Source organism: Miniopterus schreibersii, assembly GCF_964146895.1.
Source record: "Miniopterus schreibersii genome assembly, chromosome: 1".
NCBI lineage: Eukaryota > Metazoa > Chordata > Mammalia > Chiroptera > Miniopteridae > Miniopterus > Miniopterus schreibersii.
In genome coordinates, this window is record NC_138101.1 from 199,016,611 (window position 1) to 199,034,172 (window position 17,562).

Below are 17,562 nucleotides of genomic sequence, written 5' to 3' on the forward strand. Positions count from 1 at the left end.
GTGGGAGGCCCAGTTGCTGAGCAGGAAGGTAGGGGTGGTGAGCATGTGAGTGGAAGGAGATGGGGGCTTTGGGGCTCTCTCTTCCATGCTCCTCTTTCCTGGCCTCTTTGACTCCACCTATCACCTGGGACCCCAGCCTCTGGGCTGCCCGGATGGGTGTCAGGGTCAACATCACATGAAGACCCTGCCAGCTTCTAGGACATACTCAGAGCCATCTGGGTTTGGGGGGCGCACAGTCACTAGGGCTTAAGGCCTAAGTGACCCCAAAGTGAATCACCTCCATTTAGTTGCTCTCCACATAGGGGCACTGGAAGGGCCACCAATTGTTAATTGATTTGTTGACCTAAAGGTCAAGCTATGTCCTTGGCAGGCTAAGGCCTGGGGGTCCTTGCTGGTTTCCCTGGGGAGGACCAGGGCTGTGGTCACTCCTCATTCAGCTCCCTAGTCCGGAGTGAACAGGGAGAGTGGTGGCTCCCTGGGGGCCCATGAGGAGTAGACTGTGGGCGCTACAGGGGCTGCTGACCTGGCAAAGCTCCCTGAGGGGTCCCTCCCTCCCAGGCCCCTGCCTTGTCCACTCAACTGCCTGGCTTGGGGCTAGAGACCACTGGGTGTGGTAGGTGACAGCCTCCTCCCCTTGACCCAAAGCAGCCGGTCTCCCCTCTCCTCCCTGGGGTGTGAAAGTCGGGCCCTGGGGAAACTGAGTCTTTGGAAGGGGGTCACCGTGACTCAGGACAGGCAGTGAGTTACGGCAGAGCTGGGGTTGCCCCAGGCCTTCTCTTTAAATCCCAAACCGGGCTGGGTGGGGGTCCTCTTGGAGAGGGTCCCTGAAGCCCCTCCCCTCCTCCCGGCCATCGAGGTGAAGGCCAGTAGGGCCCCTAACCTGGCAATGTTCCTGCAGCCAAGTCCCTGCCCCCTCCCCCACCCCTTGACTGGCAGTTCCAGGGGGCAGCTGGATCACTCTGCCCAGAATAACCCTGGGTGGGGGAGAGTGCCGTCCGAGGGAGGGGCTGGGAGGGGGTCACAGACCAGAGTGTCCTGAGCTGCCCAAATCAGCCGGGCCAATCAGCTGCTCTGGACGCTGCTCTTTCCTTTCAAGGCAAGAGGGCAGGGGAAGGAGCTATCCAGCTGCCCACTGGGACCCCCCTCCCCTCCTGGGCCCTCAGTTTCCCCAGACCTGCAAGGAGGGTTGGGTAGTGGTCTCTTCACTTTGTTCCTGTCACTCTGGGGTCCTGAGAGGTGTTCGAGGGGTAACCCTGGGGAGTTTTGGTGAAGGGAGGGTTTTGGAAGAGTAGGTAGAACTCTGGGATTCCCCACCTTGCTTCTACCCTATCAGCTGCTCTTACAAATTGGGGGTCCTTCTATTGCATTTAATTTGAGGTCCCTACATCTAAGGCACTGTTGGGAGCCCAGGCTAGTGGTTTCTAGTGTTTGTTCACATTTGACAGCCAGGCTGGAGTCTCAGTGGGATCTGGTTGTGTCTCAAATGGTCAGTTGCTGTGTGGATGGGCCAGGAGCGTGGCACCCGCGGCAGGAGGACCTGAGCGGGAGCAGAAGCCAGCCTCAGGGTCCCCTTTTACAAATGGAAGGAGCACGTCTTCCCAGGGGAGATGGGAACAGTAAGGGCCTGTTTCTTCCTTAGGGCTCCTATGTTACACTGTCCGCACATCGCTGTAACTGTGGTGGTCGGGGTGCAGTCAAATTTTCACACCTGGTGTCGACTTAATTATGTCACTCGCCCCATGAGGGGAACATGCCCTGTCTTCACAATGAGTGAACCAGAGTCCGGGGCGAAGCAACTTGCCCAGGAGCTGCGCCTTGGAGGCGGCGCTGGCACTCAGGGTATTGAACACCCCAGGAGATGAATGGCTGTTGATGAGGCTGGGGAGGCTCGGGGAGTGTAGTTGCAGGAGGCACGTGTCATCAAGACAGGCAATTAGATTTTTTTCGTTACAACTGATGTTTCTTGGGCAACTGCTCAGGGTCAGGCAGGACCCTGGCTGCTCAGCCCCTGTCACTGACTGTTCTCCTTATGAGGTGGTGGGTTCCCCGTTTCCCAGAATTAAATTGAGGGGTTTTGAGGCCCAGTTCAGGAGTGAAGAGGCAGGAGCAGTGTGCAAAGCCAGGTGTGGATGGAGAGGAGAGGATCAGACCCACCGTGTGGGGTAGGCAGTGGCCACGGGGGGACCTCGAGGGACCCTCAGGGCCAGAGAGGCTCATTTCTTTCCATGGTCCACACAGTCAGCCTTGTGGCCCAATGGGAGGCCAGACCAAAGGAGTGGGGGCCTCAGTGTCTGCCTCCATCTCCCCAAAAAGCCCATGGTCACTCCCAACTCAGTTGGGCTGATCTGGTTGTCGGTGAGGGATGGGACAGCTGGCCCAGGACCTGCTAATTATAGCTGCTCAGGTATTTGAACAGAGGTATTAAGTACCAGAAGCACCTTTTCACCTTTCTTCCCGATCACTGGCCCACCTCATCATGTGCCCAGGTCCCCCCAGCCCCCCAAGCCCCACGGTGAGGTCAGCATGGACCCCGCCCAAACCTTACCTTTGATGCAAGTAGTCAGTCAGTCAGTGGATTGGCTCCCGTCCCGTGGACTGGAACCGCGCTTCTTTCTGAAAAGTTATTGGATAAATCAATCTCTTTAATACACATGCCCAGGCTCTGGGACAAGCACACATTTTCCACAAGAGCATCTCAGTACCCGAGCTTTCCTCATGTGACTACATCACAAACCCCCTTTCGCCACATGGCTGCATCTGGGTCCTTCTCTGGTTATCGCTTGAATACTTAGCACATGCCAGGCATGGTTTAATTCTCTTAATTTTTATAACCACTGTGAAGGTGTTAGTTTTGTTTTCCCCATTTTCTAGAGAGAAATCTGAAGCCCAGGACACACCTCAAGCCACTCAGTGTCTAACTGGCACCTACCCAGGCCGCATGCCCACCACACCGAGGGCCACACTGGCATTCATGTCCAGCCCCCATTCTTGCTGGACCCCCATTTTGCTCTCAGCAAATGTACTTTGTTTAGAGTTGATGTGAGTCGGGCCCAGCCTCTTGTGCCACCCTGAGTGAAACTCCCTTGTAAGTAGCATCTTCCAGGCTGGTGGCCCTGCCCTCACCTGGGAGCCCCACCCACATCCAGGGGGACCCTAATAGTGTTTTGTCCACACTCCCTCAGCACACAGTAGGGCTGCTGGTAGCAGTGGGGCCTGAGGTGGTGGCAGCTGGGACAGGTGGGCTGCACGCTGGCGGGACCATGAGCAGTTTCTCTTCCCTCCCAGGTGGCCAGAGGAGAGGCGGCTGCTTTCTCCCAGGAAGGGAGCAGATGCCTGGCCCAAGATGGAATCTAAGGTCTGAAAATGATCTTTTTCCCCCTGATTTATATATTTGAATAATTTGTAAATGTGTCAACCCTCAGAATGGAACTAACTCGAGCCCTTGGTTCCACAGCTGGGGCTCGCTGCCCCCTGGAGGGCAGTGAGTCGTTGGGTTCCTGAGGCCAGGGTCCGGCCATGCCTGAGCTCCTAGGATGGCACACCTGCCCGGAGAGGTGTGTGGCCCTCCCAAGCTGACCTCGCAGCAGACCAAGTAGGTGCGCCTGCTCTGTACAATGACAGCCTTTCTGGGGAGGGAGGGTCCTTGAGGGGTGGGAGTTCTATAGCCTTAATTCAGCAATATAATTAAAAATCCAGAATCAGGCAGTTCCACTAGTCTGTCTATCATATGTAATCAAGGGAGGTGTTAAAATCTCTCACTGTGATACAAAAGGGTGCTGACCACTGGGACGTCTGTGATTGGGGGCTCAGGGGCAGGGGGCATGACCCCCTGGGAGGAGGTGGGTGACTTGGGACCAGTAGCTCTAAGTGCCCCTCCTTCCCCTGTAGGAGGAGACAGCCTTCTTCAAGCATTGCCTTGATGCTTTAAATGAAATAACGTAAAATGCTTAGCACTCAGTAGGTGCTCAACATGTAAAAATAGCTATTTCAGGTGGATCTTTCCCGTAACTGTCCCTTAAAAGGGCCAAGGAGGGTCAGCCCTGGGTCCCTGGGGCCTTCCCTTGCGTCAGCTCCCTAACTTGATTGACATTGCCTGGGTTTACATAGGAGGAGTGATCGTCCTCACGGTGCAGCTAACTTCAATCTGGGTACTGTATTTTATTTAAATTTATCATAAATAGGCTCTGTATCTGAAAAACTATCACAGAGACTTCAGAGTAGTCACCTGGAGCAGCCTTGCCCAGAATAAGGAAGAGGAAAAGGTATTCCTCAATGGACACGCTGCAGACACCTGCTGGGTGGCCTGAGGGGTTGGGGGCCGGCGGGTACACACCTGCTGGCCTCCTCTCTGAAACGCCACTTGGAGGCCCCCCGGCTCCAGCTTTCAAACATATAAAATTAAAAAAAAAGAATGGTCTTTGAGATAAAATAACCCCCCCTGTGTCTGCACATCTTGTTGGGGATGTGTCCACTCCTATTCCATCAGTCAAAATGTCCTTCCTTTTGTATTTACTAAAAAAATACTCCCACTCACAAAAAATGTGTATTTTAATTATGTGAGAAATGCATTGACAATTAATACACTCATCACTAAAAATCAAACATCGCTATTAAAAGCCCAAGCCAGCTTCAGCCCCTCCCTCCCTCGCAGCTCCCCCCACCCCTACGTGTGCTAACTGCAGATGCGGTCTTCAGGGTTAATGTTGCAGATATTTCTCTCTGCATTTGCCAATGGATACAAATAGACCTCTGAAGTGCACGCTTTTCTTTATTTTCCATTAACTATATCATAGTGTACGATTCCTTTCTGCAAAGCGAGTTTTTCTTCACTAGGGAATCGGCTTGAGATCATAAAGATCGATGCCACTCCTTATAACAGCACGGTGGCACCTGTCGGCTCCGCACACCGCAGTGTATTTAGCGGCCCCCGCTGCCACGAAAGCCCCCTGCCCTCGCCCCGCGGGATGGGGGTTAGAGGCAGGTGTGAGTAATTGCTGACGTCTGGATTTGGGGAGTGGGCTCCCGAGTGTTCATGGCGTAATCACAGATGAGCGTATGAATGCTCACATTAGCATAAAACAGGGACATGCCTGGACCCACGGTGAGAAAGTGTTTGTGAACAAAAGATCATGATCAATCCAGTTCTGCACAACACACTCAGGTCCATTTGAAGACAATAGGTCTCGGCTGTTTCTTTTTAAGAGCCGTTTAATATTCCGTGGGATGTAGGCACCACTGCCGATCAGAACCTCTGCTGTCAAAAATCCCAGCCGTGTGCGTGCCGGGGTGTGCGTGTGTGTGTACATGTGTGCATTTGTGTGTTCGTGTGTGTGTGTTTGTGCGTGCTCGCTCATTAGAAGCTTTGCTCAAGGTCCTGTCGGGGTGGCCGACAGGTTCCTGGGTGCTTGTTTACATCGCACGAGAAAGTAAACAGCGTGGGTGCCCACGGTGCAGTGCTGCAGACACAGCGGGACGGGCGGGCGGGTCCGCGCCGGCCTTTAATTAGCGCGCTCTGCTCAGCCGCCCTGTTTGCGCTGTTGCTAATGACCCCGCAGTGCGCGCTGCGGTGGCTCCATCTGTAAACACTGGTCCTTCACCCCGAGTTCTCGGAGGTAGGGAGCCGCCTTCAACATTCTGCAAAGTTTATTTTCACTGAGCGAGCTTTTTCTAAAATGCCATTTTGACCTTGTCACGATCTTGCTTTAAATCCTCCATCTGACTTCCTGGAGCTTCTGGGACGTGGTCCAGGAGCCTTATCCGGGCACGGAAGACCCTCAGAGGCTGGCTGGAGGCCCCCGGCCTCGGCCCCTCCCCGCCCCGCTGCTGGGCGCACTGCAGCCAAGACCTGCTACCTGCCCCGTGTGCCTGTCCCCTCGGCCTTCCAGACCAAATACACACGCTCCCCCAACGCCACGTTCAGAAGCCCAGCAAAGCTGGGTCCCCAGGGTTGTGATGCCTCATGGACACGTCTTCCTAGTCCCAGACAGTGTTTTGCATTTTTCTAGAATTCGGCAAACTGGCCACATGCTAATGAGCCCCTCTCCTTTGTCCGTGTCCAAGGCCCCCAGCTCCTGTCTTGCCTGGATCTGACGTCCCCGAAATGAAAACCGCCTCCTATTCTTCCCCGGCCGATGGCAGTGTCAGAGGTCGGAGCCGTGTGCTCCGCGGCACGGGTGAGTGCTCACAATACCGTCGACCTGCAAACACACGCCCGGGGTCCAGGCTGGCACCCCCGCTGCCCTGCACTGCCCTGTCCTGCCGTTCCGGTGCACACGCCGCGTTCCTCCCATGCCCGCCGCCCGCCCTGTGTGCTGTACCCCAGAACCCAGCGTCTGGCGTCCACAGGTCGGGGGTAGCAGCATTTCACGGTTGTGAGAGCCAGTGACATGTTTTGGGGGCATAATTACAGCCTGAAAATGGTGGTCGCGTCTTTTGGGGCCTGCTGCTCGCCGGGGGGAAATGGGGCTGGTCCCAGAATATGAGAAACCGGGCTACCAGCTGGGGTGATGTAGGAGCTCTGGGGAGAGGCGCTTGGACCTTAGCCGCACTGGAATGTCCCTGAAGGAACACAGGCTTTGGGGTACAAGGCTAAGATGCCAAGTCAACATCACCCTTGGGGTACAGGATTGACCTGCCCTCGGGCGGAACAAAAGGAACCCAACGTTCAAGGTTCAAGGTTTTGGTTCCTTTTCTTCCCCTGGGGTTGGGGGGTTAATATGAGGCACCCCGAGAGACCGGCCCTTGTGACAACCGGGCTACCAGCTGGGGTGATGTAGGAGCTCTGGGGAGAGGCGCTTGGACCTTAGCCGCACTGGAATGTCCCTGAAGGAACACAGGCTTTGGGGTACAAGGCTAAGATGCCAAGTCAACATCACCCTTGGGGTACAGGATTGACCTGCCCTCGGGCGGAACAAAAGGAACCCAACGTTCAAGGTTCAAGGTTTTGGTTCCTTTTCTTCCCCTGGGGTTGGGGGGTTAATATGAGGCACCCCGAGAGACCGGCCATCTCGTACGCAGACCCAGCTACGGACTAGACCTAGAACTGCGTGTCTGCGTGTCTTTTTAAGTCCTCGAGATGTTCTGTGCCTCAGTTTCCTGATATTAAAAACAGTAGCCCTAACCTCCCAGGGGCTCCAAGAGGAAACGGCACAAATAAATCACCCCGCACAGTAACCAGCTCGCCATCCTCAGCAAAAATCAACAGCAGCCTTGTCCGTCCCATCCCCTCCTGATACAAGAGCTTAACCTCCCCCCGAGACAGGCAGCTCCTTTCAGAGCCCCTCCGAGGAGACAAAAAGGCCCAGAGACAATGTGAGCAAATGGGATAAAAGCCCCTGAGCCCCCAGCCCCAGCACAGACCCCCGCCCCAGGGAAATGTGGCCTCTCCCCAGCACCCCGGGGGCACGGGAGGGGGCCGCCCCCCTCAGCTCTAATTGGGTTCTCCTGAAAAGTGTGCCGATCGTTTATTTTTTACTTTTTATAAATATATATAAAATGTCAGGCTGCTCTTCAGGCAGGTTTTTCAGGCTTGTAGTTTATAGACTTTGGCAGGGGTGGCTCGGGAGGAACAGTGGTTCCAGTCTCCAGAGGTTCATAATTCCTGGAAGAACCTCTGGCTTAAACCTGGCTTCTCCAGAATTTCACAGAAAGGGCTCCTGGGCTGGGCCCAGCCTAAAGGAGGCTTTTGTGCCTGGCACAGCCCGCCCTGGTGGGAGCATGACTCCCCTGTTGTGTTGCCTTTTACACAAAAGTGAACTTCCTTGGCCGCCGCCGGGTACAAAGGCCCCTCTCTCCCAAGTTTGTTTACTCCGAGCGAGGGCACGTCTCACTCCGGGGTTGTTTCTCTGCGGCTATTTGTGGAGCGGCCCCTGCCTCTGGAGCCCCAGCCCCCCACCCCTACGCTATCCTCGCTTCTCCAGCTGGGGTGAGGGAGCCGCTGGGGTGAGGGAGCCTGTGTCTGGAGCAGTTGCCCCCCCAGCCAGCCTGCCCATCAGGGGGCTAAAGGTTTTACTGCCCTGGGGCCTCTCTGGCTGGCGAGGGACCCAGGTAGGTGACTTCACATCCACACCCAGGATATTCTCAGTGCTCTTCTGAGCCACCAGCTACCCCAACCAGAAACCTTTCTTTGCATAATTTCTTACGTGACTTTTTCCACCCCCCCCCACGTAATGCCGCAGTGGCTGTAACACACGTGTAAATACCACGTTACCAAACATTTTCAAAACGTCAGTTATTTACTAGATTAAAAAACAACAGCAACGAGACGAAAAACAGCAAACAGGACTCAGAAAGAAACGGTCTGGGGAGCACCCACGCGGGCCGCGGCGCCCGTCGGCCTGCCTGCGGGGGGCCAGCCTGCGCTCTGCGCTCTGCGCTCTGCGCTCTCCACCTGCAACACCATGCTGCCTCCCCTCGGCGGCTCCGAGCAGCTGTGGGGCCCCGGAGCTGACGGATCGAAGGGGCCCTGGCAGGTCGGCTTGTCAGGATTGGGACCATTAGACAGCAGTGTCAAGGTGCTATGTCCCTGCGTCCCTGGTGTCCCCAACCTCCCCACATCTCTCTACCCCTCAGAGGTGCATCTCTGCCCCCGAGGGTGAGCTGGGGCAGGCAGCCTGGTCATTTCAGGGACAAGGAACTGGGATTGGCCCCTCTGCCAGCCTGTTACACACACACACACACACACACACACACACACACACGCACGCACGCCGAGTGCCTGCACTGGGAACAAAGACAAGAAAACTCCTTTAGAAACCTCAGAACAGAGCCGCGTCTAGCGGGGGTCCCCTGATAAAGGCCCCATCCACCCGGAGTTCCTGGGAACTGAGTCCCCATGAATGGACCTGGAGAGCCAGCCCCAGACTCCAGGGTTGGACTCATTCATCACCATGCAGGCCCCTCGGCCGTGTCCTGGGTGAGGGGCTTTCAGGAGTCCCCAGAGCATCCAAGTCACGGTCCAGCAGCCGGCCGAACTGGTGGCTGTGGCCCATGCTTGAGGAAGGGGCCCTGCTTTTCCCATGACCGGCCAGCCCCTCGGCTCAGTGGATCCCCCCTCCTACTCCCTGCTCCCCCGGGAAGGCTGCCCCCCACCCTCTGCACCAGCCTGTTGCCCCTGAGAGGACCCAGGCCAGCCTTTCTGAGCCTGGGAGCCAGGGTGGGCGCTTGGCCTCTCTAGGTAGCCTGGCCCTTGAGATGGGGAGTTGGCTGCAGGACAGCCCCCCGCGCCCCCCGCTGGCCCCGAGCACTCACCCCCATTCTCCGCTCCTCTCCCTCTCGCTCCACCAGCCAGCGGCGGCGCCTTTGCCCTTCAGCTCAGGGCAAGGTGCAGGGGAAAGTGCGCATCCTTGCTCTGACCCCAGCCGCCGCCTCGGCAGCCGCCCCGCGCGCGCGGGGACTTAGCTCCGGAGGAGCCGCTCAGAGGCCTAGACGTGCGGGCTGCCAGCCCGGGCAGGGAGCCGCGCTGCAGCCTCCCGGCCAAGTACCGGCCTGCCTCTCCCTGCTCGGATGCCTCCCGTTACAGGGAGCTCCCTTGCTCCCGGAGCAGCCCGCGCGGGGCTCGCACACCGAGCGCTCTGCCGAGCAGTCCCCTGCTTCCCACCTCTGCCTCCGTGGCTCCCGCAGCCCCCTCGCCCCCTCTGCCCTCAGCGCTTTGCAGGCAGCCAGCTCCCTGCCCGTCCTCTTCTTCCCGCGCGGTGGAGCGAGCCCCCCATCAAGGGTCAGCTTTGGGGTCCCGGTCCCTGTCCCGGTCCCGATCACGGGCCGTCTACACCTGTCCCGCCCGACTCCGCGCCTGCAGCTTGGGAGCCGGGACGGAGCCCTTTGCCCTGCTGTTCTGCAGGGAGCCCAGGGGAGGGCGCGGCTCTCCCCTCCGGGGCCAGCGGCTCTCGAGCTCTGTTAAGCGGCTTCGGAGCCCTCTCAGTTTTTTATGGCCCCTCTGCTAGTTGCCAGGGAGAAGGCGCTCTCTGCAAACCCTGCCTTTTCCGCAGGAGCCGCGGGGCGGCCCTGGTCAGTGCGCGGCTCTGGCGGCCGCAGCCGCGGCACCAGCAGGCGGCCGCTGCGGGGCTGAGGGCCTCCCGCGCCAGGCGGACCCCCGCTTGACTCCCGATCTCTAGCTGGGACCGCGACAATTCCCTTCACCTTATTGAGCCTTGGTTTTTCCTCGGGAAAGGAGATGAGAGGGGCTCCCCGCCGGCTTGTAGTGAGACTAAAGGAGATAAAGGGTCGCCTGGCTCGCATTTTACACTTCCTGACAGCTAGTGGAACAGACGCGGGACCCGGGGAGGGAGGCACACGCACTCACGCACGCTCGGAGCACTGTAGCCCGAGAGAAACCGCTCTGGCCTTCCCCAGACCTCGCTCCCAGTGCAGAGGGGTCCCTGGCCGGGTAGAGACCCCTCTGCCGGCTTAACCAAGCTCACAAAGTCAACCCCAGGCAGCCTGAGGCAGCCCTTGGCCTGTGAGCTCACAGTAGATGCAATAAACGGTAAAAATGACACGCAATCCCACATCTGTCCTTAATAAAGCAAGAACTTGCATTGTATGTAGCAGCCCGAGGCACCGGGGGGCAAGGCAGAAAGAAACAGCTTTCTTGCAGTTTCCTAGCTTCCTAGAAGGACCAGGGTAGACAGGAGGTGTCTGGGAAAGAGAAGCCTGGCTTTGGGATACAGTCACCCATCCATGCACTTTCCCCCAAGCCACCACGGTGCACCTACCTTCCCGGGCCCAGACCCGAGTGGGAGAGAGTGGGAAGCTGGACACGAAGGCTGGCTGGATGCCGGCTGGCTTCCTGTCCTCGAAGCACAGTCTGGTGGGGGAAAGAGGCAGGGAGTGAGTCACTGTAAATCAAGTGATCAAGGGGGGGGGTGATGGCAGTTGAGATTTATGGAGCCGATGTAGGGGCCAAGCTCTGAGCAGGGCTGGCTGCGTAGGACTCTCCCCGGCAGAAACTCTTGAGCACTGGCCTCAGAATCCCCACCGGGTTGATGAGGAAACCGAGGCAGGGAAAGGTGAGGTCCCGTACTCACTGTCTCTCAGCCGGTGAGAGGCCAAGCTGGGATGGAACCCTACTGGGTCTGAGGCTCCCACCACACCCTGCAGCTGAAGACAGCTCAGCGAGGCTGTGCTGAGTGCTGGGGGGACGTGGGTGGGCAGGGATGGATTGATTAGTTATAAGCACCTCCCAGCGGTGCTTGAGATCCCAGCTCCTCTGTGGCCCAATCCGTTTGAAGGGCAGGTTCAGAATTAGGTGGTAGCACCTATGGGCAGAGGCTTATGAAAATGGCATTATTAACCTGACGTGGGGAGGGCCCTGCCCACCTCTAAGCAGACTGCAGATGGAGATGGGCGGGGGCGGGGGGGGGAGTTGCAGCTTGTTTGTGTGGACAGTGAGTGAGAGAGGACAGAGCACATCCGGGGAGGCCCCCCTAGAGCTGCCTGGTGAAGGGGAGGGGCGGAGGGCTGGCTGGCTGACTCAGGCAAGGGGGGACCATCTGCAGGGCAGCCCCTCACCGCAGGGAAGTGCCCCCCACTAGAATCCAGTCGTGGAGAGAGGTGCCCCAGCCCCTTCTCTGACGCAGACAGCCACTCTGAGCCTCTGCACCTCAGTTTCCCTACCTGGGAGGGAGAGAGATGGAAACTACATCATTGCAAGCAGAGCCCCTGTGCTCCCAACCTCCTCTCCAGCCCCCCACCACTGCTACGGTCTGCAGACACCTGTCTGCCTGTCAGAACAGCAGTGTTCAACAGGAGGGCTTCGGTGCTGCGGGAGGGAGGGGAGCAGGAGCGGGGAAGAAGGGGGGCTGCGGGCAGAGGAGGGAGGGGAGGGGCTGCTGCCTCAGGCAGTCCTGGGTCGTTTAAGATTTGTGCCAACTCACGATGCAGTAGAAGCAGACGGTCTGAACTCTCCCGACGCCAGCCGAGAGTCTGTGGCGCCCCCAAGTGCCACAAGGGGGCTGCCTGGGACACATTTTAAGCCCGGAAATTGAGGAGGGGGGAGACAGTCAGTAGGGACTGGCGTTTTGTTTTTACTTTTATGCTGACGCTTTTAACTGCGTCAGAAGCTTGAGGGGGGCCAACCTGCCCTGGGCTGGGGCCGCTGGAGGGGTGGCCTCGGGCTGCGCCCCTCCCTGCAGGGCTGCGCTGCAATGCAGCAGGCTGCGGGAGGGTCCGAGGAGCTGTCCGGGCCGGTTCTCCAAAGTGGGAAATGAGGGGTGGTGGAGGGAGGAGTCCAGGAAACCGAGGGTGCAGAGGGTTCAGCAGCTGCGGAAGGGCCAGAGAGAGGGGGAGGTGGAGAGCGTGGTGGTCCCGGGGACCTGGGGAGACTGCTGTGGCCCCGGGGTCCAGTGTGAGACATTTTGCTGTGATTTGACTGGTAGGAGAGAGGGAGGCTCAGAGGTGGAGAGACCTGGGGGTGCAGGAGGCCCTGGGATGGAGAAAGTTGTCCTGGGGAGGTGCACCGAAGGGCCAGGGAGGGCCTGGGGAGAGAGGGCCTGAGGACACCAGGGCAGCTTGGCCCATCATTTTAGGGCAAAAACCCCAACTCTTTTCCCCGCAAAAAAGCAAAAAAAGAAAAAAAAAAAGAAAAAGCTTTTGGAAGTTATGCCGCCGCCGAATCCTCCCCAGCCCAGCTGTGCTGGTTTCAGGGAAGGACTCGCCCGGTGGCCCGCTCTGTCCTGGGGAGGGGGGGGCCTCTCAGGCCCTTTTAGAGCCGGTGAGAAGGTTCAGGCGCCAGGGAGGGGGCAAGAGGCCCTGGAGGAGCGTCGCTGGAAGTTTTGTGGGGTACCTGGGGAGGGTCTGAGAGAGGTAGAGAGACCTGGGGGTGCACGAGGCCCTGGGATGGAGAAAGGTTGTCTGGGGAGGTGGACAGGGAGGGCCTGAGGGTTCACAGGGGCTGGGAGGGTCTGAGTAAGGAGGACGGCCTGAAGGAGCCCACCCGGCTTGGAATGGTTTGCTCCCCAGGTCCTGGACCCCCTCTTGTCCCCTTTGCACCCTGGGACATTTGTCCCCTGTGCATCAGCTCCTCTTTCCCACCTTGAGATTCAGCCGAGACCCCGGGCCCCTCTCTGACTGCCTTCATGCCCTGCACCTACTTTTACTTGTTGATTTTCAAACCCTTTACTTCGGAGACATTTTAAAAAGTAGAGAAACAGTTTGCATTTTCATCCCAAGTTGCAGTTTCCCATCGCAGTCCCCCAGCTGCAGTCGGGGTCACCGCCCTATTCCATCTGACCCTCCCACAGTCCTGCCGCCCACCCCACCCCGACTGTTTCGAAGCCAGTTCCCGTCGCTGTCTCTGAGCACTTTTCAGTGTGTATCTCTGAAAATGGTATCTTCTCTGCTCTAAAAACATAACCACATGCCATTCTCACAGTTTAAAAATTAACAGCATTTCCTTAATGTCAGTCCAACATTTATTCAGCTTTCAAATATCCTCAATCGACTCATAAATTTCTTTTACAGCCGGTTTGTCCAAACCAGTGTCCAGAGTCTGTCCTGCACTCTCGGGGGGCACTGGGCTCACAGGAGCAAGTGCAGCTGCAGATCCAGGTGTCTGAGCATCTACCCTCACCCTAGTGAGTACCCAGCCTCAGCAAGTTTCATTTCGCATGGAAATTGGCACAGGTTCGGGGTCTCTCCTGGGGTCATCGAGCGCATTAGCGATAACGCGCTCGAGCCCCCCAGCCCTGTGTCTAATACATACCAGACCCTCAGCAGGCAGGGGCTGCTAGAATTATTTTTCCCCCCTGGAAACCTCCGAAAGGGAGGTTGGTGGTGTAGGCAAAACAGAGCTGGCTGTCGGCCACGGGGCCGTCCACCCCTAAGCGGTTAATTCATCCCAACCCGTCCCGGGGCTGGGACCTCCCGGCTGGCTCACAGCTCGGCTGCCCCACCGCCGACAGCCCTGCTGCCACCGGGACCCACCAGGGACCCCACCTGTTGCCAATCCACTAGATGGCACTCTTCGTTGGGAGTCCAAGAGGGACCACTGCCCCAAAGTGCCGTGGCCACCAGCCAGCCTCGGGTGCTTCAGGGGCCGCACATGGCTTAAACGGCGCGGAGAATTTCTAAAAAGTGCTTTTCCCTCTGCCACGCAGGATGCCTTAGCTGTTTCCCTGCCTCCGTCGTGGCCCGATGGCAGGAGCCGAGGGAAGGAGCACTTAATGGTCATTTGCTCAGGCCGGGCATTGGTATGTCCACTGTCCCTTTTAACCCTCAGCCGGCCACCCCTCACTTCCCTTCATTTACAGAGGGGGACTTGGAGATGTTAGTGACTTGCCCAAGGCCAGCGAGGGAGCGGGACGCGGGATTCCATCCCGGGGCTGCCTGCATTCCCGCCGTAACGGAGAGGAGGAAGGAGGGGTGCGAGGCGGATGGATGGATGGATGGATGGATGGATGGATGGATGGATGGAGGAGAGGGAGAGTCAGGTTCTCACCAAGATCAAAGACTTACTGGTTCGGTGAAACAGGTCGCCTCTGAGTTGAGCTTGCTGGTGCAGCTCCTGCCTCCGTCTGCCTCCGAGTGCACTGTCTGCTCAGGTGGCGGAGGGACAACAGGTGGGCTGCCGGTCCGCAGGGACCAAGTCCCAGCTGTGCTGCTGAAGCTGCTCAGCGTCAGCGCTCGTCCTAGCTGCTGTCACAGTGCGCCTGGAGACAGCAGGGAGCCCCCCCTCCGCCGGCTCTCCTGGATGGATGAGGACGCCCTGACCCTCTCCACACGCTCGGGCCTTTTCTAGTCACTTGACGTAATTGTATCTCATCTAAATCATCACCGCCACCCTCCCTGATAGCAATGAGCGTCCTGCATTAAGATGAAAGAAAACTGAGGATTAGGAAGGATAAGTGACTTGCCCCAAATCATAGAGGGAGCCAATAGGGAATTAGTTTTTGAACCCTCGCTTGTTTTTCTGTCCAACACATATCCTCTCCCTATTTCTTAGCTTTTATGAATGTGCCTGAAAAGGTCTATACTCCTGGGGGTCCCCCTAAGCAGGACTCACCCTCCTAGTCCATCAGGGAGCCGGACATCTTATCCCCTGGGCTCTAAATTTATTTCTCAAGTAACACTTTTTCTAGTCTGTCCTGTTTGTAACAAGCACACACACAAGGGTCACACATGCCCCTGACACCCTGCAGAACAGTTAATCAAGTCCACTAAAGTTCTCACAGCTCATGTTACGACTGGATGCTGAGGGAGCCAGGTGTGCAGATGATTCTGGAGCCTCCCGGGGCGCGAGGCGGGGGAGAAGGGGTGAGACAGAGGGCTCGGGGAAACCGGGCGCCCCGCAGACCTGCCGTCAGCCCAGCACGTACATCTTTAACAATCGGCTGATTGTCTGAGTGCTGTCACCCCCCCCAGGTTTGTGTGTTCAGGCGGAGTGGTTCACAGCTGTGCCTCAGTTTCCTCAGTCGTAATAAGGGGATACCCGTTGTACCTTATTAATGGGTGCTTGACGATGAAATGAGTCAGGCATTTAAAGTGTTTAAGACGATGTCTTCCATATGGCGAGCACTCAAATATTTCATTACAGTTGACATTCTAATTGTTATAATTATTCCCGAGGAGGTGGCATTTAATGTCTCTGACGGTAGGAAGCGTTACCCGCGTTTTACAGATGCCTGCACAGGTACTCAGGTGTTCGCTCTGCCTTTGGAGAGGGAGGCGGGCGGGCGGGCCCCCCACTCGCCCACCCATGTGTCCCCACGCGCGGGGTATCTGAGAGCGAGGGCTACAAACAGGAGGCGCTAGGCTGAGTGGGTGGGACGCGCTCTGCAGCCAGACCTCCCCGCTTTGCCATGTGTTTCAGCATCTTCCCGGCTGGGTGACCACTTGCAAGTCACTTAACTTCTCTGAAGCTCAGTTTTCTCATGTGTAAAATGGGGCCAATTATGTCTGTGTTTAGTGAAACGTTCCCCTTGTTTCTATCACCCCTTTCATGTTCTGTTTTTCTGCGTACAGTTGACCCTTGGACAACACAGGGGTTAGGGGTGCTGACCCCCTCGCACAGTCACAAATCTGTACATAACTTTGGGTTGCCCCAAAACTTAACTACTAAGAGCCTATTGCTGGCCAGGGGCCGTACAGATAAGAGAAACAGCCGATTAACGCATATTTTTGTATTACATGTCTATTATATTGTATTATTACAATAAAGTAAGCTGGAGAAAAAGAACTGTTACTGAGAAAATCGTAAGGAGGCGATAATACCTTTACAGTATGCATTGAAGAAACTGCATACGGGGGGACTAGCCCAGTTCAACCTGTGAGTCAAGAGTCAACTGGCGTCCTCACTGTCTCCCATCCCACCTGTTGTACTTACTTTTTAGGATTTTGTCTGTTTCATTCTCTGCTGAATCCTGGGCATCTAGACCGGGGTCTGGCACCAAACGCATGCTCACAACATTCTTTTTGGCGGTGGGCGGGGGGCGGGTGGCGGGTGGCGGGTGGCGGGGGGGGCGGCGGGAGATGCTGTTAAATTGGACCCACCCCAGAGGACTGTCAAGTTTGCGAAGCAGGCAGCATGGTGCCTGGTGGAGAGTGTGCATCCAATAAATATCAGCTAATTACGATTATTCTGTCTAATCTGCAGGCCCGCTGCGCCCAGATCAAGCCGGGTAATGTATGCCGAGGCACGCGGGGCGCGCCGTGCCGGGGCCGCCAGCCGCCGCATTAGGACCCTCCGCTGCCGGGGGGCCCGCGCCCCAGCTCCGTGCTCTCCATCCGCACAGCACCTGGGCGGGAGGGGGCGCTGGGGGGACGCCACCTGAGGCGCGGCCGGGGTGGGCTCGCAGGGGGATGACGGCCGAGCGGGAGGCAGGTGCGGGGCCTGGGTCCCGGCGGGGGTCTTTCCGTGACTCCCCAGGAGCGTCCCGCAGTGGACGGGGTCGTGACTGTGTCACGCTGGACACACGTGCGTCATGTACGTGTGCTAAGGTTTATGGATCGACTTTACCTTTCCTGTCCCGGGAGCCGGCAGAGTAGTGTCAGGAGGGTCAGAGTAGAGGCCTCTGGCTCTGGGACGCTGCTGGACACCAAGGACCTCCTGGCGTGAGCCGCGGCCGCGTGGCTCGGCTGGAGTGGCGATCCCTGGTCGGGGCGTGTGCGGGAGGCAAACCAATCGATGTTTCTCTCTCACATCGATGTTTCCCTCTCTCTCTCTCTCCCTCTCCCTCCCTCCCTGTAAATACCAATAAAGACCAAAAAAAGAATCCCACAGTATAGACGCCCCATTTTGGAAAGTGAATCCTTTACCTGGACTATACTTGGACTGCTACTTTCCAGGACACTTGTTGAGCTTTGATGCCATGTCCAAAGTAGAACAGATCCCAGCCGTGTCCTCCTTGAGGCCCGTCTGTCCCTGAAACCCTCGGCTGGGCTGAGCAGGAGCACGGTGGTCATTCCGTGTGGATTCGGGTTGGGTGGGCGCCGGGGCAGGGGCAGGGCAGGGTCCGGGCTGGGTGGGAGCCGCTTGAGCGACTGTCCATAGTGCGATTCACCCTCACCTTGGAGCCACGGGGGTGTCGCCGTCCTCAGCACAAGTCGGGGCACAAGACAGAGAGGCCA